Below are 24,695 nucleotides of genomic sequence, written 5' to 3'. Positions count from 1 at the left end.
AACCTGTGAAGGCAGCTAGGAGTGGAGCTATACCCTGCAATGCCACAGGGGCAGAGAAGCCCAAGGTCATGGGAGCCCAACTCCTGCAACAGTGTGACCTGAATGTGAGACATGGAGTCAAAGGATATCATTTAGGAGCCTTAAGATTTGAGTGCCCCACTGGATTTTGGACTTGGGTGGTGCCTGTAGCCCCTTTGTTTTGGCCAGTTTCTCCTATTTAGAATGGGTATATTTACCGAATGCCTGTACCCCTATTGTATTTAGGAAAAAAACTAACTTGCTTTTGCTTTTACAGGCTCATAGGCAGGAGAGACTTGCCTTGTCTCAGGAGAGACTTTGGACTTGGACTTTTGTGTTAATACTGGAATGAATTAAGCCTTTGGAGGACTGTTGGGAAGGCATGATTGGTTTTGAAATATGAAAGAGACATAAGATTTGGGAGGGGCCAGGGTTGGAATTATATAGTTAGGCTTTGTTTCCCCACCCTAATCTCATCTTGAATTGTAATCCCTATAATCCCCATAATTCCCATGTATCAAGTGAGAGGCCAGGTGGAGGTAATTGAATCATGGGAGTGGTTTCCCTCATGCTGTTTCTCATGATAGTGAGTGAGTTCTCAAGAGATCTGATGGTTTTCTAAGGAACTCTTCCCCCTGTGTTGGGCACTTCTCATTCTTGCCACCTTGTGAAGAAGTTGCCTACTTCCCCTTCTGCCATGATTATAAGTCTCCTAAGGCCTCCCCAGCCATGCTGAACTGTGAGTCAAATAAACCTCTTTCCTTTATAAATTACCCAGTCTCAGGTATGTCCTTATAGCAGCCTGAGAACAGACTAATACAAACTACACATTATTCTCACATCCAGTGAAAAGTATCATTCACAGATTACTAAGCTGTGTCTCATTCCCTTGAATTAAGACAAGTCTATTTCTATTATCATGTAATTTGCTGTTTAAACCTAAGTTTAGGACTTCCACATAGCCCAGTTAATTTTCTGTTTGTGGGTTTTAGCTAAGATTCAGGTCATAACAACTAAAATAAATAAAATTGCTGTATTAGTCCATTTTCATACAGCAATTTTATTTATTAAATAAATAGACTAATACAGTGGACTAATACAGTATGTATATATACATACAGGAGATATACATATAAATATGCATGCACATGTTTATATATATATTCATGCAATAAAGTTAATAATAGACTATTACTCCACATTTTGATGCATGCCCCTCAAAAGGAGTTTGTTCTTCATACATAACCCTAATTTGTCCCAGTGGTCTTTTATGCATGTTCCAAGGTATAGTGAATCTATGTCATAATGACCACCTTGCTGGTCTTGCCCTAACAAGGCCAGGAAAAGTGAGGAGGGGGCACCCCTATTTCTAGTTCTGCCATAGTCCTGTGATAACTGGTGCTCTTACTTAGCTTCTCAGGAAGATTGTTTACTCATCTGAAAAACAAAGTGTTAGAATTTTATAATCTCGCATGTGCTTTTTAGCTTTGACACTATACCAACTACTTGGTAGTTTAAGATGAGGAAAAGCAGGCCGGGCATGGTGGTTCATGCCTGTAATCCTAGCATTTTGGGAGACTGAGGCAGGCAGGTCACTTGAGGTCAGGAGTTGGAGATCAGCCTGGCCAATATAGTGAAACCTTGTCTGTACTAAAAATACAAAAAAAAATTAGCCAGGTGTGGTGGTACATGCCTGTAATCCCAGCTACTTGTGAGGCTGAGGCAGCAGAATCGCTTGAACCCAGGAGGTGGAGATTGCAGTGAGCTGATTGCCATTGCACTCCCGCCTTGGAGATGAGAGCGAAACTCTGTCTCAAAAAAAAAAAAAAAAAAAAAAAGGTAAGGAAAAGTGCTGGGTTTATCTCAGAACTCCCCAATTTTGTTAGCAATGCCATCATATTTTTTTCTTCTTTGAGAGAAGGAAACAGAAGACATGATGCAAGTATATTTCTTTTTTTTTATTATACTTTAGGTTTTAGGGTACATGTGCACAATGTGCAGGTTTGTTACATATGTATCCATGTGCCATGTTGATTTCCTGCACCCATTAACTCATCATTTAGCATTAGGTATATCTCCTAATGCTGTCCCTCCCCCCTCCCCCCACCCCACAACAGTCCCTGGAATGTGATGTTCCCCTTCCTGTGTCCATGAGTTCTCATTGTTCAGTTCCCACCTATGAATGAGAACATGCGGTGTTTGGTTTTTTGTCCTTGCGATAGTTTACTGAGAATGATGGTTTCCAGTTTCATCCATGTCCCTACAAAGGACACGAACTCATCATTTTTTATGGCTGCATAGTATTCCATGGTGTATATGTGCCACATTTTCTTAATCCATTCTATCGTTGTTGGACATTTGGGTTAGTTCCAACTCTTTGCTATTGTGAATAGTGCCGCAATAAACATACGTGTGCATGTGTCTTTATAGCAGCATGATTTATAGTCCTTTGGGTATATACCCAGTAATGGGATGGCTGGGTCAAATGGTATTTCTAGTTCTAGATCCCTGAGGAATCGCCACACTGACTTCCACAATGGGTGAACTAGTTTACAGTCCCACCAACAGTGTAAAAGTGTTCCTATTTCTCCACATCCTCTCCAGCACCTGTTGTTTCCTGTTTTTTTAATGATGGCCATTCTAACTGGTGTGAGATGGTATCTCACTGTGGTTTTGATTTGCATTTCTCTGATGGCCAGTGATGAAGAGCATTTCTTCATGTGTTTTTTGGCTGCATAAATGTCTTCTTTTGAGAAGTGTCTGTTCATGTCCTTTGCCCACCTTTTGATGGGGTTGTTTGTTTTTTTCTTGTAAATTTGCTTGAGTTCATTGTAGATTCTGGATATTAGCCCTTTGTCAGATGAGTAGGTTGCAAAAATTTTCTCCCATTCTGTAGATTGCCTGTTCACTCTGATGGTAGTTTCTTTTGCTGTGCAGAAGCTCTTTAGTTTAATTAGATCCCATTTGTCAATTTTGGCTTTTGTTGCCATTGCTTTTGGTGTTTTAGACATGAAGTCCTTGCCCACGCCTATGTCCTGAATGGTATTGCCTAGGTTTTCTTGTAGGATTTTAATGGTTTTAGGTCTAACATTTAAGTCTTTAATCCATTTTGAATTAATTTTTGTATAAGGTGTAAGGAAGGGATCCAGTTTCAGCTTTCTACATATGGCTAGCCAGTTTTGCCAGCACCATTTATTAAATAGGGAATCCTTTCCCCATTTCTTGTTTTTGTCAGGTTTGTCAAAGATCAGATAGTTGTAGATATGCGGCATCATTTCTGGGGGCTCTGTTCTGTTCCATTGGTCTATGTCTCTGTTGTGGTACCAGTACCATGCTGTTTTGGTTACTGTAGCCTTGTAGTATAGTTTGAAGTCAGGTAGCGTGATGCCTCCAGCTTTGTTCTTTTGGCTTAGGATTGACTTGGCGATGCGGGCTCTTTTTTGGTTCCATATGAACTTTAAAGTAGTTTTTTCCAATTCTGTGAAGAAAGTCATTGGTAGCTTGATGGGGATGGCATTGAATCTATAAATTACTTTGGGCAGTATGGCCATTTTCACGATATTGATTCTTCCAACCCATGAGCATGGAATGTTCTTCCATTTGTTTGTATCCTCTTTTATTTCATTGAGCAATGGTTTGTAGTTCTCCTTGAAGAGGTCCTTCACATCCCTTGTAAGTTGGATTCCTAGGTATTTTATTCTCTTTGAAGCAATTGTGAATGGGAGTTCACTCATGATTTGGCTCTCTGTTTGTCTGTGATTGGTGTACAAGAATGCTTGTGATTTTTGTACATTGATTTTGTATCCTGAGACTTTGCTGAATTTGCTAATCAGCTTAAGGAGATTTTGGGCTGAGACAATGGGATTTTCTAGATATACAATCATGTCATCTGCAAACAGGGACAATTTGACTTCCTCTTTTCCTAATTGAATCCCCTTTATTTCCTTCTCCTGCCTGATTGCTCTGGCCAGAACTTCCAGCACTATGTTGAATAGGAGCGGTGAGAGAGGGCATCCCTGTCTTGTGCCAGTTTTCAGAGGGAATGCTTCCAGTTTTTGCCCATTCAGTATGATATTGGCTGTGGGTTTGTCTTATATAGCTCTTATTATTTTGAGATATGTCCCATCAATACCTAATTTATTGAGAGTTTTTAGCATGAAGGGTTATTGAATTTTATCAAAGGCCTTTTCTGCATCTATTGAGATAATCATGTGGTTTTTGTCTTTGGTTCTGTTTATATGCTGGATTACATTTATTGATTTGCATATGTTGAACCAGCCTTGCATCCCAGGGATGAAGCCCACTTGATCATGGTGTATAAGCTTTTTGATGTGCTGCTGGATTCGGTTTGCCAGTATTTTATTGAGGATTTTTGCATCAATGTTCATCAAGGATATTGGTCTAAAATTCTCTTTTTTTGGTTGTGTCTCTGCCTGGCTTTGGTATCAGGACGATGCTGGCTTCATAAAATGTGTTAGGGAGGATTCCCTCTTTTTCTATCGATTGGAATAGTTTCAGAAGGAATGGTACCAGTTCCTCCTTGTACCTCTGGGGTAGAATTCAGCTGTGAATCCATCAGGTCCTGGACTCTTTTTGGTTGGTAAGCTATTGATTATTGCCACAATTTCAGAACCTGTTATTGGTCTATTCAGAGATTCGACTTCTTCCTGATTTAGTCTTGGGAGAGTGTATTTGTCGAGGAATTTATCCATCTCTTCTAGATTTTCTAGTTTATTTGCATAGAGGTGTTTGTAGTATTCTCTGATGGTAGATTGTATTTCTGTGGGATCGGTGGTGATATACCCTTTTTCATTTTTTATTGCATCTATTTGATTCTTCTCTCTTTTCTTATTAGTCTTGCTAGTGGTCTATCAATTTTGTTGATCTTCTCAAAAAACCAGCTCCTGGATTCATTAATTTTTTGAAGGGTTTTTTGTGTCTCTATTTCCTTCAGTTCTGCTCTGATTTTAGTTATTTCTAGCCTTCTGCTAGCTTTTGAATGTGTTTGCTCTTGCTTTTCCAGTTCTTTTAATTGTGATGTTAGGGTGTCAATTTTGGATCTTTCCTGCTTTCTCTTGTGGGCATTTAGTGCTATAAATTTCCCTCTACACACTGCTTTGAATGTGTCCCAGAGATTCTGGTATGTTGTGTCTTTGTTCTCGTTGGTTTCAAAGAACATCTTTATTTCTGCCTTCATTTCCTTATGTACCCAATAGTCATTCAGGAGCAGGTTGTTCAGTTTCCATGTATTTGAGCGGTTTTGAGTGAGTTTTTTAATCCTGAGTTCTAGTTTGATTGCACTGTGGTCTGAGAGACAGTTTGTTATAATTTCTGTTCTTTTACATTTGCTGAGGAGAGCTTTACTTCCAACTATGTGGTCAATTTTGGAATAGGTGTGGTGTGGTGCTGAAAAAAAATGTATATTCTGTTGATTTGGGGTGGAGAGTTCTGTAGATGTCTATTAGGTCCACTTTGTTTAGAGCTGAGTTCAATTCCTGGATATCCTTGTTAACTTTCTGTCTCGATGATCTGTCTAATGTTGACAGTGGGGTGTTAAAATCTCCCATTATTATTGTGTGGGAGTTTAAGTCCCTTTGTAGGTCACTGAGGACTTGCTTTATGAATCTGGGTGCTCCTGTGTTGGGTGCATATATATTTAGGATAGTTAGCTCTTCTTGTTGAATTGATCCCTTTACCATTATGTAATGGCCTTCTTTGTCTCTTTTGATCTTTGTTGGTTTAAAGGATGCAAGTATATTTCTAAATGATTTATTAAAGCATTCTGTGGACTTATTAGAGCCATCAGTGTGGGTGGGTTAATAATAGCATGTGACCAATTTCCTCTGTCTATGTTCCCTGCTTGGGTTCTTCTCTGTGCTTACATATAGCCCTGAGCACAAGTTGTGTTGAAATAGACAGTCAGACATGTCTCCACAGTCTGAGTGCATGCTTTTCATGCTGGAGGACTTTCATGTTAGGTTGTGAACTTAAAAAAAGATAAAAAGAGAAAAATCATACTTGATTTAATCCGCGAACAGTTATATCAAAACATAATACCAAACCTGAAATACCAGCACAGGAAAGGAAAAAAATTTAATTTGAGAAAGGGCATTATTAATCTCTTTCCTATAATCTATGTATTTCCTGGCATTTGGCTGCATTCTGTAATTTCACTGCCTTTTATTGCTCTGACATGTTCAACTCCATCTATTCTCATTTTCTTCTGGTTATAACATTAAATTACAGATGATCTTTCCCAATCTTATCTTTAGTTCTCTGGAGAGGTGAAGTCATTCTCTATAGCCCTTGTATTCTGAGAATTCCAAAGCACAGCCATCATGTCTGGAATAAGCAGCTGTTCCCTTTTCTTAGAAAAAGCAATGGCTAATACTTTCGAGTTGTGAAGACATTTTTTCTTCTCAATTTTATGAGTGACAGTGGAGAATTGGGAATTATATGTCTAGAGACTCTTGTATTTATCTTATACTTGACAAATACAAAAATGATTAAAAGCCATTGCTCTTATAGGACTAACAGAGCAATACCGGTCATTGTCCTTACTAACAGTACCTGCTCAGTAACACAAATTGTGCTGTTTTGATATCTTTTTATTTACTCTTTGACCATTCTCAAATTCATCAACTTTCTGAGATTAGTTTTGTTTTTTTTTGTTTGTTTGTTTGTTTTGTTTTGTTTTTGAGATGGAGTCTCCCTCTGTCTCCCAGTCTGGAGTGCAGTGGCATGATCTCCGCTCACTGCAAGCTCTGCCTCCTGGGTTCACGCCATTCCCCTGCCTCAGCCTCCCAAGTAGCTGGGACTGCAGGTGCCCACCACCATGCCCGGCTAATTTTTTGTATTTTTAGTAGAGATGGGGTTTCACCATGTTAGCCAGGATGGTCTTGATCTCCTGACCTCGTGGTCCACCCGCCTCGGCCTCCCAAAGTGCTGGGATTACGGGCCTGAGACCCCACGCCCAGCCCTGAGATTAGTATTTATGCTCCCATTTAAGATATGAGAAAGTTGAGGTTTTTTTTTTTTTTTTTTTTTTTTTTTTTTTTTTTTTTTTAAACAGTGTCACTCTATCTCCCAGGCTGGAGTGCGGTGGCAGAATCTCTGCTCACTGCCACCTCTGCCTCCTGGGTTCAAGTGATTCTCATGCCTCAGCCTCCTGAGTAGCTGGGACTACAGGTGCACACCACCACGTCCAGCTAATTGTTGTATTTTTAGTAGAGACGGGCTTTCACCACGTTGGCCTGGCTGGTCTTAAATTCCTGGCTTCAAGCGATCCACCCTTCCTTGGCCTCCCAAAGTACTGGGATTACAGGCATGAGTCACTGCACCTGGCAAAATTGAAATTTAAAGAGATTTTAAAAATTGCCCAAAGCCTCATCATTACTTAATGTGGAGATTAATATTTGAATCTAGGTTGAACTAGATCAAAATATCTGGGCTCTTCAACACTTGTAAACTTTTCACATCATAACAAAGAAAACCATTGGTGAATATGAACATGCAGGATTTGTTTAAACATAGTAATCACTCTTGGGAAACCTGTATTGCAATGTTTCTCCAATGTAATATATCAAAACTTATAGCTCTTGAAAATGGGTCTTCATTTAATGAACAATCGTTTGTATGGCTGCAGTTTAATTTAGTTAAGTATAGCAAACCTGTAATGGGCACTTGCCATGTTTAAGGCAAGCAGCAGAGATTAAAGAACAAAGTCACGGCCAGGCACCGTGGCTCACACCTATAATCTCAGCACTTTGGGAGGCCAAGGCAGGCGGATCACGAGGTCAGGAGATCAAGACCATCCTGGCTAAACGGTGAAACCCCGTCTCTACTAAAAATACAAAAAATTAGCCGGGCGTGGTGGCGGGCGCCTGTAGTCCCAGCTACTCTGGAGGCTGAGGCAGGAGAATGGTGTGAACCCAGGAGGCGGAGGCTAGAGTGAGCCGAGATCACACCACTGCACTCCAGCCTGGGTGACAGAGCGAGACTCCTTCTCAAAAAAAAAAAAAAAAAAAAAGGAACAAAGTCAATAAGACAGTCTCCACCCTTAGGGAATACTGTTCTGATTACTCTCTATAGTCCAACAGTGAGTAGTGGTACGAAAGGGAGACAAATAAAACATTTTGTGAGTGAAGAGAATGAGGTACTACATCATGACTGAAGGGAAGGGCACTTTCATAAAGGGGGTAGCATTTGAGCTAAGCTTTGAGGCTTATACTCGAAGAGCCTCTGTCTTGGTTAATTTTTTGTCTTGGTTAATTTAATGTCTTGGTTAATTTTCAATCTGGTATTTTCAAGCCTAAGGAAATAGTAAAACATACAAGAGGGACAATGTTATGGCAGCTAACTGGATCTACATCTTACCTAAGCCTCTACTTATTACAAACCTCTGACCGGTTGTATAACCTTTCTGCATCTCGTCTAATGTGTAAAGTGGGGAAAACAAATCTGCCCATCTCATAGTGTAGTTAGAATTAAATGAGATAATGCATCCAGAGCCTTTAGCAGATGCCTTGTAGTGTGCAACGCTTCCAAAAATGTTCGTTTCTAACAGTGTTTGTAAAAAAGCCATTTGCACGTTAAATTAGTCTGGGAATTCAATTCATAATATAAAAATGGAGACTAGGTTCAATGATTTTAAGATATTGTGTTTCACGCCTTGACACAGTAATAAATATTTGTGAGGTAAACTAAATATGAGGTTACTTGTTTCAGTAGATTTTTTCAGGGGAGAATTCCAGGACACAGTTGTGATAAAAAACCTGATTGCTCAGGGCCACGCAGTTCTATGTTCATGCAAATGATTGGAATATGCAAAACATGAATGGACTTACGTTTATTTGTAATGATAATAATTAATAAGTTCTAACCAAAATCTTATTGCACATAGAATTGCATTGTTTGGAATCAGTAAAAGTTGTAGACAGCTTAATTTGAAAGTGACTTGAAGATGTGATCTTAAATATTAATAAAGAATAAATCCTTACTCTCAGAAATATAGGGGTCAATGTTTTAAAAGGAATCAAATAAAAGATATCGTGTGTTATCTGGAATGAAAAATTTAAGAAAGAAATTTTTTAAAGAGCAAAATAAAGCTAGCTTTTGATAGAATTACACAATTAATTGGTTAAAAGTAAGTGCAAAGATATACAAATGGTCAAAAAGTACAAGAAAAGATATTCAACATCATTGGCCAGAGGAAGGTAAAATGACAAATACAGTAAATGCCACATCCCACTCATTTGGTTAACTATGTTCAAAAAGACTTTTAATAAGCAGCGTTGGCAGAAATGTGGAGAAATTAGAACCCTTATACATTCTTAGGGGGAATATAAAATGCTGCAGTCTTTCTGGAAAACAGTCTGGCAGTTCTTCAAAAAGTTAAATGTAGAGTTACCATGTGACCTAGCGATCCATTCCTAGGCGCACAGCCAAAATAGATGAAGCATGTGTCCACACAAAAACCTGTACATTCATGTTCATAGGAACACTATTCATAGCAGTGAAAAAGTGGAAACATCCCAAATGTCCATCACCTGATAAATGGATGTATAAAATGTGATGCATCCATAATGGAAACTGTTGGGCAACAAGAATGAATGAATTACTAGCACACACTACAACGTGAATAAGCCTGGAGAACATCTTGGTGAGTGAAAGAAGCCAGTCATAAAGTACCACATATGATACGATCCCATTTGTATGAAATGTCCGTTATAAACAAATCCAAAGACAGAAAGTAGATCAGTGGCTGCCTAGGGCTGGATACACAGGAGGGAAAAGGGGAGCGACTGTTAATAGGCATGTCGTTTCTTTTTGGGTTGATGAAGATATTCTAAAACTTGTAAAACTGATAGGTGAACAACACTGAATATAAAAACATTGAATCACACACCTCAAATGGGTGATTTATATGGTATATGAATTATATTTTAATACAATTTTTATTAAGAAAAAATGATGTCATAGATGCTATCAATTTAGACTTCAATTAGGTTTTTGATGATATTGTGTTTTTAAAAAATTAGCTCAAAAGGCAACTATAGTACAAATAAAATTAACTACATTGGAAAAATTACCAACAGGTTATAATCTCCATCTTATTATGGTAAACAACAATATATAGTTCAAGGGTAAAACATTGCAGAGTGCTTCTGAATGGGTTGTTCAAAATTTATCTCTTACCATTTTTGAACAAGCTTGAGATTGCTGTAAATTATGAGGTTGAAATTAACAAAGAGACCTATCAAGAAAGATCACACATATGCATGTGAACTTAAAAAATAAGTAAGGAACAGCAACTAAAGTTAATTAATTTTAACAAGCATGGTTTTCAATAAGTGGTTGAAACCCAGAAAATTTTAGACTAAATTTTTTTCTTATTTCCATAAAGTTACATGTTTTAAATTTTTATATATAGCTTAATTGGAGTTTTTATTTAAAAATTAGTAGGTAATGATAAATCACCTCTTATCAAGTGCCTAAAATCAGGGGCCCCCAAACCCCAGGCTGTAGGCAGATACTGATTCACGACCTCTTAGGAACCAGGCCACCACATAGCAAGTGAGCAGCAAAGCTTCATCTGTTTTTTTTGTTTGTTTGTTTGTTGAGACGGAGTTTTGCTCTTGTTGCCGAGGCTGTAGTGCAATGGCATGATCTCAGCTCACTGCAATGTCCACTTCCTGGGTTCAAGTGATTCTCCTGCCTCAGCCTCCCTAGTAGCTGGGATTACAGGCATGTACCACATGCCTGGCTAATTTTTGTATTTTTAGTAGAGATGGGGTTTCACCATGTTGGTCAGGCTGGTCTCAAACTCCTAACCTCAGGTGATCCATCCACTTCGGCCTCCCAAAGTGCTGGGATTACAGGCATGAGCCACCATGCCTGGCCAGCTTCATCTGTTTTTACAGCCATTCCACATCACTTGCATTATCACCTGATCTCCACCTCCTGTCAGATCAGTGCAGCATCATTAGATTCTCATAGGAGCACCAACCCTATTGTGAACTGCACATACAAGGGATCTAGGTTGCATGCTCCTTATGAAAATCTAATGCCTGATGATCTGTCACTGTCTCTTGTCATCCTCAGTTGGTAGCATCTAGTTGCAGGAAAACAAGCTCAGGGCTCCCATTGATCCTATATTATATAATATATGTAATATTATATTATTATATATTACAATGTAATAATAATAGAAATAAAGTGCACAATAAATGTAATGCATTTGTGCATAACATCCCGAAACCATTCCCTCCCTCCCTGCCCTAACAGTGGAAAGATTGTTTTCCACAAAACCAGTCTCTGGTGCCAAAAGGGTCGGAACCATTGCCTTAAATGAAGGCTGGGATAATGATCAGAAATATTTGTATAGTAACATGGAGAGAACAAAAAAGGATTCAGAAAACACAATGAATTAAAAAGTAGAGAAATTGAGGCTGCTGATTCCTAACATCTTGACCAAACAATGACTGAGAAATGCTAGGATGACATTATAAATAAGTGTAGACATAAATGTAACTAAAAAGGAAAACAGCATTTAATTGGTAGAAAAAAAATTCCAGTGGAAACAAGCAAATTATCAAGAAAGCCAGACTGGACTCTTTTGTAGGGTTTCATCTCACTGTTCAACAGCAAAGGGCCACTATGCTGTCACTTTCTCTGAAAAGTTTTCAGATTTCTTTTTATCAAAACCTTCAGCAACTGGGAAGAAACTTTTCATAGCTCTGCTTTTGAGATGATATTTTGAACTTGGAAAGGAGCAGATGAGGGTCAAAAATATATGTCCTGAAGTTGCAAGAAAAGAGCACTGTAGAAATCATGACCCTAACGTCCCTGCCTTTGTTTCTATGACCAGAGTGACTCAGGATCAGGGGCTGGGTTAGTAATGTCAAGCAACAACCCTATCATTGCTCTTTTCCAAACCTAATTGTTCTCTCTTCTAAACCCAAAAGAAACAGTCAGAAACCCAGGAGTAAATGAAGGAGCCAAAATAGCTTCTAATTGCTACTCCTAAAACAATGCACTTTTTGAAACAAAAATCCCAGGAGTTAATTAAAAGCTGTGAAAACATCTTTATGTTGCTGGTATCCTTGTGTTTCAGTGATTATTACATTTTCAAAAGGACTCTGGCAAAGGAGATGATTGCTGGGTAGGGTATGAAAAGCTGACAGCTTTCTTAGGAATAAAAAGTTACAAAAGTAAAATTTACAAGTTGCATATTGTCAGCATTACACCTAAAGGGATTTTGACCAACTGTGATGGTGCCTTTCTCCCATGTATTATCATTTTTATTTTGATATTTAAAACTTTATAGATGCTGGATATTAGACTTTTGTCAGATGCATATTTTGCAAAAACTTTCTGACATTCTGTAGGCTGTTTACTCTATTGATAGTTTCTTTTGCTGTGCAGAAGCTCTTATGTTTAATTAGATCCCATTTGTCAATTTTTGCTTTTGTTGCAATTGCTTTTGGCATCTTTGCCACGAAATCTTTGCCCATGCCTATGTCCTGAATGGTATTGCCTACACTGCTTTCTAGGGTTTTTATAATTTTGGGTTTTACATTTAAGTCTTTAATCTATCTTGAGTTAATTTTTATATATGGGAGAAAATTTTTGCAAACTATGCATCTGACAAAGGTCTAATATCCAGCATCTATAAAGAACTTAAACAAATTTACAAGAAAAAACAAACAACCCCATTAAAAAGTGGGCAAAGGACGTGAACAGACAATTCTCAAAAGAAGACATACATGCTCCCAACAATCATATAAAAAAAAAACAACGCAGTGTCACTGATCATTAGAGAAATGCAAATCAAAATAACAGTGAGATACCACCTCAAGCCGGGTGTGGTGACTCATGTCTGTAATCTCAGCACTTTGGGAGGCCGAGGTGGGCAGATCACAAGGTCAGGAGATCAAGACCATCCTGGCCAACATGGTGAAACCCCATCTCTACTAAAAATAGAAAAAATTAGCTGTTCGTGGTGGCACACGCCTGTAGTCCCAGCTACTCGGGAGGCTGAGGCAGGAGAATCGCTTGAACCTGGGAGGCAGAGGTTGCAGTGAGCCAAGATCACGCCATTGCACTCCAGCCTGGGTGACAGAGTGAGACTCTGTCTCAAAAAGGAAAAAGAGATACCACATCACATCAGTCATCATGGCTATTATTAAAAAGTCAAAAAATAACAGATGCTGGCAAGATTGTGGAGAAAAAGGAATGATTATACACCATTGTTGGGAGTGTAAATTAGTTCAGCCATTGTGGAAGACAGTGTGGCAATTTCTCCAAGGCCTAAAAACAGAAATGCCATTTGACTCAGTAATCCCATTACTGGGTATATACCCAGAGGAATATAAATCATTCTATCATAAAGACACATGCACGTGTATATTTATTGCAGCACTATTCTCAATAACAAACACATGGAATCCTATGCAACCATTAAAAAAGAATGAGGTCATGCCTTTTACAGAGACATGGATGGAGCTGGAAGCCTTTATCCTTAGAAAATTAACGCAGGAACAGAGAACCAAATACTGCATCTTCTCACTTATAAGTGAGATCTAAATGATGAGAACACATAAACACATAGAGGGAAACAATACACATGGGGTCTATTGTAGGGTGGAGGGTGGGAGGAGGGAGAGGATCAGAAAAATTACCTAAGGGGTACTAGGCTAACTACCTGGGTGATGAAATAATCTGCATGACAAATACCCATGACACATGTTTACCTATGTAACAACTCTGCACGTAGACCCCTGAACTTAAACGTTTAAAACATAATAATAATAAAACTTTATAAAATAATATAAAGTTAAAAATAGAATTTACATATATATACACGTATACATTGAAAAAGAGCTTCTTAGAGTTTTGAATACATTAACGTGGATTTGTAAACCTATCTTAAACTCAGATAAGCTTCAAGGAGAAATTTAATACACTATGAATTGAACAGTCAGTGCTTAGTAGAACTTTGCTAATGTTCAACAATGGAGGCAGGACTAATCATATTTAAAATATCCTCCATGGTATTCTTCTTGGGCTGCAGATGGATTATCACACAATTTGGTGAAAGGGCTTTATAGAGAGGCCAAGGGATGTAATTCCATCAGGCGAGCAAAGACATAAACCTTCAGGCTCCGGTTTCTTCTCTGTAACACTAGAAGAACTTTTGATTTGATAGTTTTCAGGCTGTCTTTGGTTCTAGCAGTCTCTGACTCCAGATTAGTAGGATAAACAAAAAAATTACAGAAGAAAGGTGACTTTTTCTCATTTGGAAAATAATAATGACCCATTCAGAGCTAGAATCAAAAACAGCATTTAGCAACAAAAATCTTGCCAGTATTTCCTCTCTGAACCTAGTCTACACAGAGATTTTGGTTCTGTTACTTCGCTGTATCTTCAACTATTACCTCTATAATACCCCAAGCTTATTGGTGCAGAAGAAAAATACCGGAAATTCCAGGCCTAGAATGCAGTGTGCCAGTGTTTGTATTTGCCTTGATATCATTTGGGATTTTTGCTGCATTTGTAACTTTTACTTAATTTTTAAGGAATTATCCCAAGGGCACTGATGTATGGCCACTCCTGGAGGATACAAAGATGAATGGAGCTTAGTCCCTATTCCCAGACCTCAGGACTCACAGTGAAGTGGGACAGACAGACCCACAGGCCAGGAACAACCTTCCTCACTAAGACCGTCATATAAAAACTGCACTGGACAGAGTTAAACAAGAGAGGAAGACACTTTCCTCCTTGGAGGAAGGCTTGTGGGGAGGCTGGCCGATAGGCTTAGACCAGCTGCATTTGCGAATGGCGCTTATCAAAGTTAGGCTCTGATACAGGCTGGATGTGTTGTCCCCTCCAAATCTCATGTTGAAATGTGATCGCCAGTGTGGGAGGTGGGGCCTAGTGGGAGGTGTTTGTGTCATGGGGGCACATCCCTCATGAATGACTTGGTGCCCTCCTTGCAATAATGAGTGAGATTCTCTATTAGTTCATGCAAGAGCTGGTTGTTTAAAGGAGCCTGGCACTTCCTCCTCTCTCTTGCTCTCTCTTGCTCTCTCTCTTTCACCGTGTGACATGCCTGCTCCCTCTTCACCTTCTGCAATGAGTGGAAGTTCCTGAGGTCTCACCAGAAGCAGATGATGGTTCCATGCTTCTTGTACAGTCTGCAGAACCTTAAGCCAAAACAAACTTGTATTTATAAATGACCCAGCCTTGAATATTCCCTTATAGCAACAAGGAACAGACTAACACAGGCTCCTACTCTCCCACAGAGACTGGGAGACAGAGGCAGTATCTTTCTTGATGATTTCATTTCAAAGAGGTGGCTCCCAGTCCCAGTCCTGGAGCCAGAAATTCAGACAAGAGGTTGGGAGATTTACATCTCAAAGGGATAGAGAAAGAATTTACAGTGACAAGTTTTCTAAAGCAAATGCTCTAACAAAAGGGAGGCCAGAAGCCTAAAGTCAGGAAGAAACCTGTCTAAAGTTTAGTCAAGCTGTGGGGACACGCAGGCATCTTGGCTGAGATAAAAGACTGTCTGAGAGCACAGAGCAGGAAGTAGTTTATTTACTTACATGAGTATAAATCAGGTCTTTAAAGAAAGATCAAGAAAATGAACAATCTGTCCCCCATAGCAAATCTCTATTTAATCATTAAATCATAATCAAAGTTTTAGTGGGCAGTTTCTTATGAACCATAGGAAAAGAAATTGTTGTGACTGCTGAAGCACTTGATTCATGATTGTGTATAGTGGCCTGATTAAAATTAAATGTGTTTCTTTTGTTCTTTCTCTGTATCATCTACTTAATGATATAAATGGCTGTGAACTCAACATAAATGGTGTGAGTCCACACAATGGTCGGCTAAGGGAAAAGGAGGTAGATGATGGCAAGGAAGGAAAAACAGGACCTAAGAGAAGAAAGCCTATTTCTCATAGTTATGCCAAGGCCCCCCTGAGCCCCATGCCATGATTCCACCTTCCTAGATGTTTACATTTGTCAAGACTCAAAGAAGCACCACTCCGTCAAAGGAGGTTTGGCAAATGGCTCAAGAGATGGGGGGATGCATTCTGTTATCCAGGAAGATGCTATTAAAAAAAGGTTGCTGTTATTAAAAATAAGAGCAATCTACCTATTCAAAAAGCATGTCTGTGGACCAGGTGAGGCAGGAGAATAGGGTCTGGAGGCAGGGAACATAAGGCCAATTCACGGTGACTTCCTAGAACTAAATCAAATGGAAACACTTCAGCTATAACAGGAAATATCCTCTCCATTTACACCCTATGGCATACACCCAGTAAATAACTTTGTAATGTTACTTCAACCCCTTCATTTACATAGAGAGTATACCATGTAACCAATGGAAACCTCGAGAGGGTATTTAAACCCCAGAAAATTCTGTAACGAGGCTTTTAAGCCCCTAAAAGCTCAGCCTCGCTCCCACCCTGTGGAAAGTACTTTCATTTTTAGCAAATCTCTGCTTTTATTGCTTCATTCTTTTCCTTGCTTTGTTTGTGCGTTTTGTCCAGTTCTTTGTTCAAGATGCCAAGACCCTGGAATCCCTCCACTGGTAACACAAGGAAGCTATTTACTCTGTGTTTGTGTTTGTTTCTCTTTTGTCTCTATCCTGAGTGAGGGGGCGATAGATAAAATATTTAAAAGGTTTGGTTAAACCTATGTGACACTCTTAATTTCTAAATGGCAGTTAACATTAGAAAGATACCACAATCATGCCATGCATATATACACATTAACATTGAGACCAATATTTAAGTTAAATAATATTTACATTTTCTGTCCATTTCCTTTAGTTTTCAAAGCACCAAACCCATGCAATACTAACTTTACCAGATTAAACAAAAGGAAGCACCTGCTATCAGAGACTATACTTAATTCTACTGGGATGATTACATCACATGTTCAACAAGTCAAATTAATTTTCCCTCAAAAAATAGGGTTTTTAGGCTCACCCACTATGTGGGTAGTATTGAAGTTTTAATTGAGGGTTCAGAACAAGTTTAAGAATGTTCTTCTTGTTAATATACTTTTTTAAAACTTTAGACAAATTAGATTTTACTGAGTTTAATCGAACATTGAATAAAGAATGATTTGTGAATCAGGTAGCCCCCAGACCACAGTAAGTGCACAGTGAACCAGGGCTGCCTGATGCATAGCAATTATGGGCAAGAAAACAAAAGTACAGAAAGTATGGGCTGGGTACAGATCAGCATTGGCCTGCTTGAACAAGGTTTGAACAGTAGGCTGCCTGTGACTGGCTACAACACGGCTGTGGTGATTGGTTGAGGCTGAGCTGGTTGTTACAAGAATGGGTGAAGTCTGTTTACACAGCAAGCAAGGCTGCAGTTCTCCATGCATGGAGAAACCCTTAGGCCAAATTAATTCAACCTAACAATATAAATTTTTCTGTGCCCTTATAACTCTTGGTGTACCTGTGAGGCCTTTTTTTATGACTTAACAAGACAGGCACAAAGATTATGTACTGGTAAATGATCTTGAAGCATATCAGCAAGAGGAAATTAAAGCAGTATAAAGAGAAAAGATAAATTATGTTGTGAAAGCAAGCAAGAAGTGAAAATTAAGAAAGAGCAAGAGAAAGAGAGAGAAGGAGAGAAAAAGAGAGAGACAGAGAGATGGAGAATGAGGAAAGAGGTAAAAGATAAGAAAATAAATATGAAAAGACCTGTGTCCTCTCTTGGACCAACCCTTACAATCCTTGACAAGATTTGCCAGGTCATGCTCAATGCATCAGGATATGGTTCCATGTCCTTCAAGTCACGTGAAGTCATATGCATATGTCCACACTCATTCACACATGTTAAGGCACGTCATGAACAGAGTAAGGAGGCAGGAGAGTGAGACCCACAGAACAAGAGGTGAAGAAAGTGGACACGATGTAAGAGACAGATCTAAAGTTACAGCAATCAGGTTAAGGAATGTGACAGCCTGTGAGCTAAAGGGCTTTTACATCTTTATAATCTAGAGATTGAAAACGGCCAAGAAGAATGTCAAAGTTGCCCAGAGAAACAAATAGAATTATTTTAGAGCATAGAAATGTCTGGTTGGATGTCCTATTGAATGTCAAGTCAATTTAGATTAAATTTCTCTTATTATGCTGTCACGAGTTTAAAAATCCACAAAGTACCTTGAAATGGGCAATTTACCAGGTACTTGCTGCGTATGGGTATGAATGTCTCAGAATATTAAAGCAATGTCAGATTCCATCAAATATTGTTTCTGCTTAGCCAAGATTCCAACAGTTCTTCAACACTTCAGAGACCCAACAAGAAGGTGCAATAGAGAGAACCTAGACTGTTTTTTAAAATATATTTATATAAGTAATGTTCATTGGGAAAATAGAAAGGCATTGCTCCATTTGCCATGGAACAAAGAACAATGAAAGGCTCTCCATAGCCATGTTCCAGTCAATAAGAGTGCATGATCCTACCCCTTTCTAGTTTCAGTGACAGTATAATAAGCAGAGAGTAACCTGAAAGTTGACTTGACATTCAACCAAGCAGTCAACTACCTTTATTGAGAGCTGAATATGTGATATCCAATGGGCTAAGTATTTCACAGATAATTATTTTAATACTCCCAAGAAACTTTTGGATAAGAAATTCTTGTTATCATTTTATACATGAGCCAGCTTTTCCCTAAATTATATTATGGCATACACACATGCTCACACTTTGCAAGAGGAAAAAGAATGGTTTGAACCCAAGTCTTCAGATCACTAGTGTTTGCATCATATCAGTGTTTTCTCACAATTCCAGTGAAGTAACTCCAGGCAGAAGAAAAAGAACAAGCATTCCCCAGGTGCCTTTGGGCTCCTGGTGAAAATTGACCTACCCCGATTTTAGTATTTATTTGAAGTCTTATCTTTCAACCAAACAATAGAATGTGTATTTTACCCCATTAGACAGCTGTTTTAACTTTTAATATATAAAGACAATGTGGATTTTTCCAACTTTATAAGTAAAACCAATAATCCAAGAAGATTCACAGCATGAATCCTGTGTTTAAGGACTCTTCAGATGATCATATACCTTGGAAAATAGGGAGGGGCATGCACCCTACTTGAGACTCTGCACTTGCTAGTAATATATTTTGGGCTTTAAATTCAGAAAATTGAGATTTTGGTGAAGAGAAACATTTTATTTTATATATGTTTTTACATGCACTTTCCTATGAATTAAAGTACTATATATCAAGAAAATAAAAACCATTAATGCATATTTTCAAGCCCTTTCAAGAGGAAAATATAACAAAATCTCTTCTAAGAGGTTAATATCTCCAGTGATTTTGATAATTAATGTAAACTTATTTATATTCAGACTTCATCAGGCCCTCATGCAGTCAAATTAAAGATTTTAGCCTTAACCATCCACCCTTCATCCATTAATTAATTTACTTGATAAACATGTCTTGAACACTATTTGTGCTACATAATCAAACACTTAAATACAAAGGTAGATAAGACCGCTGCTTTCAAGAAGTTTACAGTTTAATCGTTAAAATATGGTTAATTTTCTGATTGCCAAAAATAACTGTACTCACTATAATAGAATTTACATAAAGAGCCTTATAGCAACAAATCCAATATACTATTACTTTCCTATTACTTGATTTATATTTGGTTTCTTTATTTAGCATATTACAAAGGAGTCAGTTTTTAAGTTTCAGCAATGCAAAGATGATAATATACAATAACACAGTAGTGTTATATATTTATAGATTAATGAACGATATTAAAAATTCAGACCATTTATTCTAAGAAAGAGCTAAAAATTAATCTCTTAGGCAGTTCACCAGAATCACATTACTTCTGTTCTCCAGTGAATATAATTATTTGAACATATTTTTTAAAAGGCCATGCATCTTCCAAGAACTTGGAACTCTATGAGTTGGAGAAAAAAAGTGTAAGAAAACCTGCTTTGTTTGATTTTTGCTTTATACTGTACTTAGCCTAATTAGCTTACTGGGGAAAAGGAATTCAATTGATAAAAAGTAATAACTGCAATGGTGAGTCTTCTTGAGGGCCATAGGCTCTCAGTTGGTCAGTTAACAAACCCTGTACAACCTTGGAGCCTCTTCTGTTGATGGTATGTGAACTTCCTTGGGATATTAGTTAATCCACTTAGGAACGTGTCATTCAGGGAGATGCACCCCAGAATGGCTTCTTATTACTGTTCTGTGCAGTTGAACAAATGAAATATCAAAATGTAGATTCTAAATCTCATTTCATATTAGGTAAATCCTGGGGTATGTCGAGATGGAAGTGCTTTGAGTACATTTCATATTTAATGGCAACTGCGATTTCTCCAGTGAGCTGACCTAGCAGTGCATGTATGGAACAAAATTCACTTCGTATCTAGACTCAGCCGAAGATAAGTGCATGCTATCTTCTGAGTCATGGTTTCAACAAAATCCTATTATCTGATTATTCAACTAAGCCAAGCTAAACTACAAGATTAGCATCATATCAAAGATATGAAATGGAATTGTACCAGAGTTTAGCAATGGAAAATACCAAGCAAGAAAAAGTGGGCCATGTTTTTTTCAGGACTACAGATTTCATCCCAGTTTGTCCCATATTGCTCTAATCTGAAGAGAGAGATTCTGTTATTTGTATCACTTTGACAAACCACTAAAATAACCTTTGAAAATGGGATGGCATGTGCCTTTAAAAACTGACGGAGACAGTCCCTAAAAATAGTTTACCAAGCAACAGAATCAAATTGTTGGGGAATTGCTCTTTAATGCATTAGAAAGTCTATTCCTATGGCACTTAAGCTAGCCAAAGTAATAAATATAAAATGGTAATTTTTCTCCATGAGCTGTTCTTGCTGCTCCCACATGATTTCATTCCCACCCAGGAGTAATATAACACTGCCTGCTAGCAGGCTCCTGAATTCATGGAAGAAGGCAATGTGCTTCTGCTACTTGGTTAAATGTACTCAAAAGAACTTAGCAATTACAATTAATCCCTCTGTTGCCCGGCACTGCCTGTCTCTATTTCCAGAGTGTGAGGGTCAATGGGGTGTTTCAAGCGCAAGGAAATTTTCAGCCCCAACAATAGGGTGGTTGAGTACCTTTTTGTAACAGGCTCCTTGTCTTCCCTTTCCTTCTCCCACTTCCCTGGAAAATGCTGACCAAAGAAGAATTTCCGTCAGTCCTACTAATTCAAATAGCAATAAAATCACTTTTAAGGAGAAACACAAATTTCCAAAATTGAGTCATACATGGAAAATAGTTTATCAGAGAGAAAAGATGAATTCACATGGATAAAACTATTAAAGAAGGTTACAAAATTCACACAAGTGGGACGTTATAAAACTGGAGTCACTGTACCTTGTTGCTGACGGATGATTTTCTAGACACTCTGAATAGCTGTTATTTAATGCAAACAGGTAGTACTGACTGCTTTGTTTTGCTAATAGTGAAACACTGGTGTAGGTCATTGACATTTTATACAATTGAAATTATCATAGTCCCAGAATTTGAAAATTTGAATTTTCCTACCATCTTTCATTCCCTGGCAGTATTAAATGTATTCTTTATTAACTGCCTATGTGCATGTTGCTAGGTAACATGATGAGAAAATATAGTCAGATGCTGATAATCTAAAAAAGGTAAAAAAAATGGCTATATATATTAATATAAATATAATTAATATATAAATTAATGCAAATTTCTTTTTTGTTTGTTCCCTAGTCTCTGGAGAGGGTACTCTCAAAGAAAATGGTCTACTTCTAGTTAGGATTAGTAAAGCTGGAAAGTGTCCACTTAAAAGCAACAAAAATGGCTAGGAAAAAAAAAACTTTTCTTGAGCCTCAAAGAGAGCCACGGTTGCAGGGCTCCCAAGGAAATCCAAGGCAAGCCAGGCCTCCCCAAGGACATGTGAGGGAAGCATTTACTTACCTGCAGTAGCCATGAGAGTAATCGACGCCAGCTGTCATGCAGTGGTGTATTAGCCCTTTCTCACACTGTTATAAAGAACTGCTTGAGACTGAGTAATTTATAAAGGAAAGAGGTTTAATTGACTCGCGGTTCCACATGGCTGGGGAGGCCTCAGGAAATTTACAATCATGGCAGAAGGAGAGGCAAACACATGGTCCTTCTTCACATGGTGGCAGGAAAGAGAAGTGCAGAGTGAATGGGGGAAAAGCTTCTTATAAATCCCCATATCTCATGAGAATTCACTATCATAAAAACAACATGGGGGAACTGCCCCCATGATCCAATCACCTCCCACAAGGTCCCTCCCCCAACACGTGGGGATTACAATTCGGATTACAATTCAAGATGAGATTTAGGTGGGGACACAGAGCCAGACCATATCATTCCACCGTGGCCCCTCCCAAATCTCATCTTTCTCACATTTCAAAACACAGCTATGCCTCACCAACAGTTCTACAATTTCAGCATTAACCCAAAATTCCAAGTCCATAATTTCATCTGACACAAAACAATATGAGCTTGTAAAATCAAAAGCAAGTTAGTTACTCCCAAGATACAATTGGGTATGGGTATTGGATAAATGCACCTTTTCCAATGGGAGAAATTGGCCAAATCAAAGGGGTTACAGGCCGCATGCAAGTCTGAAATCTAGCAAGGCAGTCATTAAATCTTAAAGCTCTGAAATAATCTCCTCTGACTCCATGTGTTACATCCAGGACATGCTGATGCAAGTGATGGGCTCCCACAGTCTTGGGCACCTCTGCCCCTGTGGCTTTGCAGACTACAGCCCCACTCCCAGCTGCTTTCATGGGATGGCATTGAGTGTCTGTGGCTTTTCCATATACCTGGTGCAGGCTGTCGGTGGATCTATCATTTTGGGATCTGGAGGAAAGTGGTCCTCTTCTCACAGCTACACTGGGCAGTGCTTCAGTGGGAACTCTGTGTGGGGGCTCCAATCCCACATTTCCCTTCTGCACTGCCCTAGCAGAGGCTCTCCATGAGGGCTCCACTTCTGCAGCAAACTTCTGCCTGAATATCCAGGCATTTTCTTGCATCCTCTGAAACCTAGACAGTGGTTCCCAAATGTGAATTATTGACTTCTGTGCACCTGCAGGCACAGCACCACCTGGAGGCTGCCAAGGCTTGGGGCTTGCACCATCTGAAACAACAGCCTGAGCTGTACATTAGCCCCTTTTATCCATGGCTGGGATGCAGGGCACCAAGTCCTGAGGCAGCATAAAACAGCAAGGCCCTAGGCCTGGCTCACAAAATCATTTTTTCCTCCTAGGCCTCCAGACCTGTGATGGGAGGTGCTGCCATGAAGACCTCTGACATGTTCTGGAGACATTTTTTTCCCATTGTCTTGGTGATTAACATTCAGCTCCTTGTTACACAAATTTCTGCAGCTGGCTTGAATTTTTCCCCAGAAAATGAGTTTTTCTTTTCCATCACATTGTCAGGCTGCAAATTTCCAAACTTTATGCTCTGCTTCCCTTTTAAACATAAGTTCCAATTTCAGATCATCTCTCTCAAGATGAAAGTTCTCCAGGTCTCTAGGGCAGGGAAAAAATGCCACCAGTCTGTTTTCTAAAGCACAGCAAGAGTGACCTTGGCTCCATTTGCCAATAAGTTCCTCATCTTCATCTGAGACCACCTCAACCCGGACTTCATTGTCCATATCACTACCAGCATTTTGGTCAAAACCACTCAACAAGTCTCTAGGAAGTTCCAAACTTTCCTATATCTTCTTGTCTTTTTCTGAGCCCTCCAAACTATTCCAATCTCTGCCTGTTACCCAGTTCCAAAGTCACTTCCACATTTTGGGGCATCTTTACAGTAGTGCTCCACTCCCAGTACCAATATACTATATTAGTCCATTCTTACACTACTACTATGAACTGCCTGAGACTGGATAATTTATAAAGGAAAGAGGTTTAATTGACACAGTTCTGTATGGTTGGGAAGGCCTCAGGAAACTTATAATCACAGCAGAAGGAGAAGCAAACACATGGTCCTTCTTCACATGGTGGCAGGAGAGAAAAAGTGCAGCACAAATGGGGGAAAGCTCCCTATAAAACCATCATATCTCATGAGAAAAGCCTATTCCCATTCTCTAGAACCCAGTTAATTGGGCTTACCTGGGACTGGCTAAGGAAAAAGAAAACAGAGACTTTCCCTTCCCTCACCCCTAGTAAGCACTAAGTAACAAGACAAAGAAGCCTAACACTGGGACAAGCAAAAGCCTAGAGCACCATCCTCTGTGTGGCATAAATGCATCACAAAAAACAAGGGTGAATGGTACAGGAACAAAAACTTCTTGACCAGTTAACTTCATTGATGGATTCTACCTAATATTTAAGAAAGGAAAAAAAAAAAAAACGTCAATTCTACAAAAACTGTTATGGGAAATAGAGCAGATACTTCCCAATGTATTTTATGAGGTCAGCATTATTCTTATCCCCAAAGCCTATAAAGAGTTTATAAGAAAAGAAAATTACACACCAGTATCCCTCATAAACATGGACACAAAAATCTTCCACCAAATAATAGCAAATAAAGCCTAAAGCCCAACAGTATATGAAAAAGATAATACATGATGATAAAGTAGGTTTCATCATGTGAATGCAAGTTTTGTTTCACATGTGCCAAAATTCAATATAATTC

Source organism: Nomascus leucogenys, chromosome 3 (assembly GCF_006542625.1).
Source record: "Nomascus leucogenys isolate Asia chromosome 3, Asia_NLE_v1, whole genome shotgun sequence".
NCBI classification, from domain to species: domain Eukaryota; kingdom Metazoa; phylum Chordata; class Mammalia; order Primates; family Hylobatidae; genus Nomascus; species Nomascus leucogenys.
This window is presented reverse-complemented; position numbering follows the sequence as displayed.